We start from the raw sequence: 7756 nt of genomic DNA, 5'->3' as shown, positions 1-7756 counted from the left end.
TAAACAGAAAATTGGAAGGGAAATGTCATCTCGGTGAGTTCATTCTGAATCACATGTTTGATGAAAGACTCTTTACAAAAACCCTCAAACTGCCTAAAGCCATTCACCTGAAAAAAATGTAACATTCCTCACAGGAAAAGAACAATTAGCAATACAATTAGTTTTCTAAGAGGCAGCGATAAATAATTGATTTTTTTTCTTTGACGGGGAGGGACGGCGCTGACAGTCCTCAGCTCCCCGTATTGACAGCAGAGGAAACGGCCCATGAAACCGGTCGTTTGCGGGGAATTTTGATCTATCAATTGCGAGCGAGCCGAACGAGAGAAGCATGAAAGAGCAGCTCGGCTGTCAGGCGGCGGCGGCAGCCACTGCAGCCTGGCAGGCAGCACCCCGAGCTCCCAGGGGCTGTGCACATCTGGACACGGCTCCAGCGGCTCCGCACAGCTGGCTCCGGGATGGACAGAGAGAGCTGCGGCTCCCTCAAAGGGCTCCAGTCTGGCCAAGCTACCGAGCTGGAACCAGCCCAGAGGGCCCATCCAGCCCTGGGCCAGGCTGAAGGCCAGCACGGGGAGCGGTCTCACGGCGCTCTGGATGGGGATTCCACACGGGGAAGGAGGGAGAGATCCATCTCTGCCCCGGGAGAAATGAGCCGGGAGCAGCAGCGCGGCTCTCAGTTATTTGTGATCGATCCCCTGCTCCCATCGATCCCCTGCTCGCCCTGATGAACTGATCAAGGCAAGCTGATGCCCCTGGCTCTGGCCAGGCGTGGGTGACAGCCCCGGGTTCAGGTCACAGCCCCAGGTTCAGGTCACAGCCTGCACGAGCATCAGGGGCCTTCTGCCCCCGTCTCCCACCCAACTCTGCTCCTTCCTGGCAGCACATTCCGAGCAGGAGCCAGCCCTCTCAGCCCCCAGGAGGACACACACAAGGAGAAAGGCCAAGCTTTCAGCATCTCCTAAGCCTGGCACCTTCTCCTCCTTGTACCTGCTCTCTCCTCTGCTTCTCCCCAGCTCCCATCCTTCCCTACTCCTTCCAAAGAGAGTGAAAAATACGCCTTTTGCCCCCTTAACTGCTTTCCTGTGAAATTAGAACTCCCGTTGGCTGACCCTGCTGCGGCTGAATCTCAGCCTTTTCTCCATCAAATCCTTCCTGCAGAATTTATTGGGTGGTGCAGCATTACCCTCATAAAAAGGCAATAAATGGCCCTGTTTGCATTACACTCCATAATGGCTGTAACCTCGTGGCATTCCCGTAGAGCCGCCTTAGGAACAAAGGGGCACAAAAGAAGGCTCCCAGAAATCTTTGGGATAATTACACTGCGGGAGTGCTGGAATCTTTAAAATCACTTTAAATCAAAGGAAACCCGGATTTTAAATCTGAGGTTAACAGCACTCCGGACGCTTGCTAAACTCCTCAGCGTCCCCTTGGGGTCCTGTCAGCCCCCTCGGAGGGTGGCTGCGGGGACAGCAAGGGACAGGGGATGCTGCAGGTGGATCCCGGCATCCCCCGGCTGCTGCCAAACGCGCGGCACTTTTTGTTCCCTGCTCTAGGACAGGAAAAGAGAGTTATTCTGGATCACGGTGGAACTGATCACTTGCAGGAGAACCTCTCTGCTTGTCTAGAGCAGGTCTGCAGCTGTCCTTCAGCCCGTGTCCCCAGGGCTGGCTTGGGGACAGCCACCACCTCCCCTGTCCCCGGGGGCTCCCCAGCAGTGCTGCAATCACGGGGAAAAGCAGCTCGGGTGCTCAGGCTCGTCCAGCTCTGCTAACACTGCTGTTTGCCCGGCCTGGCAGCCTTTTATTGCTCTTTCAAGGGCCCCTTCTAAACATTATGGCTCACTTAGAGTTTAGGAAGGCGGCACTTCGGAAATGCGGAGTTTGCTGCTTCAGCCAGGATGTGCATTACTCGTCCCTCACTTCTTTACTGGCTAAAGCACTTTTATCCTCTCCGTGGAGTTATAAAGTGGAGGTGTGAAGTCTCAGCAGAGTTGGGATAAGGCCAAGGGAGAGGAGGCAGATTTTGGGCTGTGCCGCAGAGCCCCGCAGCCCTGCCAGGCCGGGCTCAAGGGCACCGAGCTGCTCGGAGCTCTCAGCCCTTCCTGCGCTGCCACAGAGGAGCAGGGCACACCCAGAGGGGCGACAGAGGGGACAGGGCTGTGCCCAGCCCCGCCTGCTCACCTCAGCGTGCTGCCAGGCGAAGCCAGCCCCCAGCCAAAGCTGGGTGAGGCCGGCTCCAAAGGCAGCTCGGGCGCTGGGTTTGTCCCCAGCAGCCCCGGGGCAGGGCTGCCGTGCTGTAATTCACCGGGATGTGGAAATGGAAACAAAGGGAGCACGAACACGGCGGCTCGCGCTGCTCCGCCAGGCCGGTAATTGAAAACTCCTGACGCTAAACAGAAATGAAAATGTTAATGGCAAACACCCAGAGCAAATGTATTCCATATGCGGAGGATTGCCATAGGCTGACAAATACAAATGCTGCCGGAGCCACGGGGGGAGCGGAGGCAGAGAGGAGGAAGGGCTGCGCTCCCCGCCCGGCCCGGAGCAGCACCTGCAGCTCCCGAGCTCCCCTTGCCACCCCTCACCTGCACACCCCCTGCTTGGGAAGAGGCTGGAACACCCTGAGGAGCCCTGACCCTCAGCCCACTCAGAAGGGACCAGCCTTCCCTCCAACCAGCCCTGTCCAGGAGGGAAAGCCATCCATGAACCCCATCCATCAGCACGGGCCCGGCAATGAGTGCCATAAATCCATCCTGTAAGAGTTCCAGCAGGAACGCGAGGTGCAGGGTAACGACTTAAGAATAATACACAGAAACCCAGCAAGAGCTCGGAATGCCTGGTGGAAGCCCAAGGGAAATTAGCCTAATGCTCGGCAAATGTTGGAGAGCGAGGGGATTACTCTTCCCCCGGGCCCGCTGCTGCCGCCGAGAGGGTTTACAGCACTTTGTCATTTATGGCTGCAGCTCTTTATGGCCCTGGGGGCTTTCATAGCCGGAGTGGTTCCTCCCCGCATCCATCTTTGTCACGGACAGGGAGATTGGTGCTTAGGGCACCGACCCGGGGCCTGACAAAGCTGGACTGCCTTCAAACCTGGGCAGCTCTGCCATAAACCCACAGTGCCACCTGGGCCAGCCCTGCTCACAGCCCCCAGACCCAGCCCTCGGGCTCACCTCACTTCTGGAGATGCAGGTGAAGCTTTTTGAAACTCCTGGCTCCTCTCCTTCCTTCCTTCCCCGTTTTTTTCCCCAGGCGTGCAGCCTGCCTCCCAAGCAGGCAGTGTTCACACTCCTTGGGTTTCACCACAAGCATTCCTCCCAGCTCCATCTGTGAGCCTTAATTAGTGAATTTACTGACAGAAACTTTATTAATGCAGCATTTAGCTCTGCTGGCAGCGTCTTGCACCCTTCAGGGCCTCCTGTGCAGAGAAACGCCGGCTCCCAGGGCCTCTGGGGCTTTTCCTGCCGTTGTTTCCCCTTCTGGGGGCCCAGGAGCACCCAGCCCCTGCTGCTGCCCTGCCCTCGCTGCCTGTTTGCAGGACAGTGGGACACAGGGCTCTGCAGGGAGTACACAGCAGAGAGGAGCCTGACAGCACCTCGGCACTGCTCCATCCCCACTGGCAGCAAAGCAGAGCCCAGCTCTGTGCTGTGGCCACCCCCTGCCCTGCCCGTGTGCCAGGCACACCCAGACACCACCTCTTGCAGGACAGATCCCACCAGGCAGGATTCCTGCCACATCTTCCCTCTCCTTTCCATTTCCTTTCTCCTTCTGGTTGTTTTTTTATATTATTTTTTTTTCCCCTCAAAGACATTAACCAGATATAAAAAGTTAAATGTGAAGTCGAAACAATAAGGCATGGAAATAGCAGAAATAACTTAATTAAGTTTTTAAAGATTTCCATGCTTGAATAAATTAGCCTTCCTGCAAATGTCACAACAGGCAGAAAAAATGTGTAATCAATGGAGCACAATGTTACTTTGCTCTTTAGTTAAATGCAAGCCCCAGCAGTGTGTGCTCCAAGCTTCCCTCTCTTCCTGCACTCTCCCCACTGCTTCTTCCCCACAGGCTGAGCTGCTCTGGGGCAAAGCTGCAGAAACCCCAACAGCAGCTTCTCCCTGTGCAGGCAGCAAGGCGAGAGCTTTGCTCTGCTCTGCTCCACGGAAAGCACCAACAACCACTTCCATGGGCTGGTGACACCACCGGGAGGGAGGGGACACTCCTAATTTGTCAATTAGGCAAAAAAAAAAAAAAAAGAGGCAGAATCAGCAGGAATAATGTGTGTTTTACACTGGGGAGTACGCCAAAGCTTCCCAGAGCCAGCCAGGTCCCTGCCCATCATCTCAGAGAGAACACCACTCCTGAGGACGGGAATTTGTTGGGGAGGGTTCGGGGGAGAGCAGCCAGGACAAGCAGGGAGATAAAACACTGACACAGGACGGAAGCAGGGGGAATTTTGCCTTACTTATCCTGGAAAAGAAAGACGAGGCGACACATGCAAACAGCCTTCAAACATTTAAAGGAAAGCTCTGAAAAGGGAGAGAATAAACAGGTTTTCATGTTTGCTATGAGGATGACAAGATAAACATAAACTGCAGCAAGGAGCATTCATGTTCGACATCAGACAGGCGCCTGTGATGCCGAGGGGAGGCTTTGAGCACTCCGGGAGCGCCGCGGGCTCCGCGCCTCTGCCCTGGGGCCGCACCCGAGACCGGCCGGGCTGGTTGGGCGCTGTGATGGAGCCCTGGGGCCAGGCACAGACCCTGTGACCCCCAGGGCTGGTTGGGCGCTGTGATGGAGCCCTGGGGCCAGGCACAGACCCTGTGACCCCCAGGGCTGGTTGGGTGCTGTGATGGAGCCCTGGGGCCAGGCACAGACCCTGTGACCCCCGCGCTGGTTGCCCAAGCCAATTTCGCAATATCCACCGGAGCGCAGCAGGCAGAGCCGGGAACCAGCTGGGAATGGGTTAAACCCTGCTGCTGAGCCCGCCTTGCCTTTTCTCTTATGGCCAAGAGCCGCCAACAACTCCAGATCAGCAGCTGGCCCGGGGCACCCCCGTGTTTAGTGCAGGGCTTTGAGCAACCCTGCTCCGGGCTGCTCCAGCGGGTCACCTCCGAGCCCTGGGAGCGGGGGCCGGGGGCTCGCTGGCCGCTTCTCCCCGCGCTCCCCCGGGCTGGACCTGCCGCAGGGACTCGCAGCCAGCCTCAATCCCCTCGGATAATGACAGGGCTGAGCGATTGAGCTGCGCTCTGCTCCGCCGGGAGCTGCACCCCGGGCTGGGAGCGCTGCCGGCCGCTGTGACACACACTTGATTAGAAAGGGAGCCATTGGAAAGTATTGGAAATTCTTCTAAGAGCCTTTCGATTGTCCTCGAGGAATCGGTGGCTGAGGCTGGAATGCCGGCAGGACAAAGGCGGCTGCCAGATGAAAGTAAAGAGAAAGGATTTCTCCTCTGAATCGTCAGCCAATTAAATTTCCAGCACAATAAGAGCGGAGGGCAAACGGCTCCGCTAATGGCCCTGGCAGCTGATCCCATTACCGGCAGGGCCGAGGGGGACACCGGGGACATCCCGGAGCCTGCAGGGAAGGCACAAGGCTGGGGGCCAGGCAGGGAGCAGAGCAGTGATTGATGCCCATCCCTGCAGCCCTGGCACCTCCTGTACCTGACCCACCTTGGTGCCCTCACCGGGATGGAGGAGCTGCAGGGCAAGGCTGCACAGAATCGCTGCTTTTTCTTCTTTTGCCCAAATAGTGCTTCATTTGACTGGAAATGAGCTTGCACAGGGCTTTTGGAATCTTTAACTTGAAAGGAGCAGCCCTTGGTGCACTGGTTCCCATCTCTGACCACGAGACCATGCTGGGTTTAGAGACACGTCCCGTGTGTGACTGGTGCCACCACGGGCACACAGCGAGGCAAATGTCCGAGCACTAAAGAGGATTTTATTTATGGCTCTTGATTCTTTGCTGAGCTAAAAGATTTGCAGTGACAGAACATTTCTTCCTGACTCTGCCCTTCGCCCCCTTCAAGGCTGCTGAAACATATATATGATGTGAAGAGCGAAGATGGATCTTCCCAGTCCTCACAGGTCGTTTGCCAGCGAAACAAAAGCCTGGAGAGCTCCCTGTGTTGGTTGAAGAGAAATCCTCCCTCCCCTTGCAAAATTTGGGATGGAGCATTGTTACTAATGACCTCCTTGGATCCGTGCCCAGGATGTGGAGATATCATCTCCTGCTCCCAGTAATAAGGTCACAACTGATCCTGAACAAATGGCAAAGTTATTTAATAATTATTTTGGAAGGTCTGCTCGTGACCTTTCAGCTCGTCAGGGTAAGTAGCACGAATTTATCACCGGTGCCACACGAAGGAAGGGGCTTGATTATTTGAGTTGTTTTTCCTGGCAGGAATTTGGTTTTCCCCCATTTTCTGGGCCGCTCAAGGTGTGCTCCAGCTGGGAATACAAACACCATTCCTGCCCACGGTGTGATGGGGTTTTGCCTGGGCTTGGGGCATCCCTGAAAGGGCATCCAGCTCAGGATTTATTCCCAAACACCTCAGTCTGAGCTGGCACCTCACAGCAGGTCCCTGAACCCAGCAGCCAGCACCTGCTCTGCCAGGAATCTCCTCCCAGGGGATGAGGGTGGGATTGGGAGGGCAGGAGGGGCCCCCTTCCCGCTGCCCCAGGACCTCGGGAGCTGCTGCGGAGTCTCTGGTGCTCCCTTTGGGGAAAGCTGCCCAAAGCCTCTTACAGCAGTGCCTGGAAGCGCCCCTTGGCTGTCCTGTTTGGATAACTGTTCACAGGCAGCCTTGCCTTTCATTTCCTTAATCTTAAATTGCATCAAAAGGCAGAGATTAGAGGTAAAACCTCAATAAAAGACGGAACAAAAGCCTCTGCCCACATTGGATTCTCATACCCAGCTTTGCTGTGGTTTTGTTCTCCTCTTGTCTGACAGGCTGAGTAGCCAAACCTTAAAAAACTGAAAAACCCCCTAAGATTAAAACACTATTTAGAAAAGGCCATGCCAGTCTGAAATCACCTGTGGTTCATACATTAAACATCAAATGTACGCCAACTCTGAATTATGGTCATGAAAAGCAAATCCTTTAATACCATTTTCTGTGTTACACGGGCTGGAGCTTAGCATTAAGAGTCCTGGTTTCCTCCAGCCAGTCAGTGGAGCAGGACTTCCCCACCTGGAGCTATCCCCCCACCCGCGGAGGAGTTCGAAACTTCCCGCCCTGGGAAGGAGCAGGGATGCAGGAGAGCAGAGAGCAGGAGCAGAGAGAAGGAGCAGGAACAGGAGCAGGAGCAGAGGGCAGGAGCAGGAACAGAGAGCAGGAGCAGAGAGAAGGAGCAGAGAGAAGGAGCAGGAGCAGGAGAAGAGAGAAGGGGCAGGAACAGAGAGCAGAAGCAGAGAGCAGGAGCAGGAACAGGAACGGGAGCAGGAGCAGGAACAGGAACGGGAGCAGGAGCAGGAGCAGAGAGCAGGAGTAGGTGCAGGAGCAGAGAGCAAGAGCAGAAGCAGGAACAGAGAACAGAAGCAGAGCAGGAGCAGGAACAGGAGCAGAGAGCAGGAGCAGGAACAGGAGCAGAGAGCAGGAGCAGGAGCAGGAAGAGGAGCAGGAACAGGAGCAGGGGCAGGAGCAGAGAGCAGAGAGCAGGAGCAGAGAGAAGGAGCAGGAGCAGGAGAAGAGAGAAGGGGCAGGAACAGAGAGCAGGAGCAGAGAGCAGGAACAGAGAGCAGAGAGCAGGAGCAGGAGCAGAGAG

The sequence above is a fragment of the Passer domesticus genome, chromosome 23 (genome assembly GCF_036417665.1).
Source record: "Passer domesticus isolate bPasDom1 chromosome 23, bPasDom1.hap1, whole genome shotgun sequence".
Taxonomy (NCBI): Eukaryota; Metazoa; Chordata; class Aves; order Passeriformes; family Passeridae; genus Passer; species Passer domesticus.
The sequence above is the reverse complement of the archived record's forward strand: the minus strand, read 5'-3'. Positions refer to the sequence as shown.